The following is a 651-nucleotide window of genomic DNA, read 5'->3' as shown; positions in this document are numbered from 1 at the left end:
ACCACACCCGGCTAATTTTTGTATTATTAGTAGAGACAGGGTTTTTCCAGATTGGTCAGGCTGGTCTCCAAGTCCCGACCTCAAGTAATCCACTCCCTCAAGTAATCCACTCGCCTTGGCCTCCCAAAGTGATGGGATTACAGGCGTGAACCACCGCGCCCAGCCGAAACTCTACCTTATCTCTAAGGCTGAATTTTCATTCATGGTTTGTTATAAAAACTTTTACTCAGGTGGCCTGTAAGTCAGGATCATGACAGCTAGATAATTTGAGCAGTAGAGATAGGTGGGAATTTGGGGTCTCAAGTACTCTAAGTTGCTTTGTAAAATGGGGTGTTAAAACTGATTCCACTAAGTGTTTCTGAGTAACCAATCAATTCACTTCCTTGCTACTGTTTGACATTCTCACAGTGACCATCTTTCCACCGCAGAAAAGGACACAAATGGAGAAGTTCTGTGGGTGTGGTGTTATCCTTCCACGACAGCCACATTAAGGAACCTGCTGCTGAGAAAATGCTGCCTTACAGATGAAAACAAACTTCTCCATTTCTTTGTCTTTGGTCAGTACAGAAGAACATGGTTTTATATCACAACAATTGAAGTTCCAGAGTCTTCCATTTTGAAAAAGGTATGATTGCATGAAGGTAAAAAAAA

At 42.1% G+C, this 651-nt stretch overlaps 1 long non-coding RNA gene across 1 annotated transcript in view; it reads left to right on the top strand.

The window, feature by feature from the left end:
* Positions 1–651, top strand: part of LOC105501752 — an 11,431-nt gene that overhangs the window by 5,019 nt on the left and 5,761 nt on the right. Inside the window, exon 2 of the long non-coding RNA XR_001000233.1 lies at positions 429–625. This is a non-coding gene — a long non-coding RNA (uncharacterized LOC105501752). The remainder of the gene's footprint in view (positions 1–428; positions 626–651) is intronic.

This window comes from Colobus angolensis, unplaced genomic scaffold (assembly GCF_000951035.1).
Source record: "Colobus angolensis palliatus isolate OR3802 unplaced genomic scaffold, Cang.pa_1.0 Scaffold75, whole genome shotgun sequence".
In the NCBI taxonomy this organism is placed as follows: Eukaryota; Metazoa; Chordata; class Mammalia; order Primates; family Cercopithecidae; genus Colobus; species Colobus angolensis.
The sequence above is the reverse complement of the archived record's forward strand: the minus strand, read 5'-3'. Positions and strand labels throughout refer to the sequence as shown.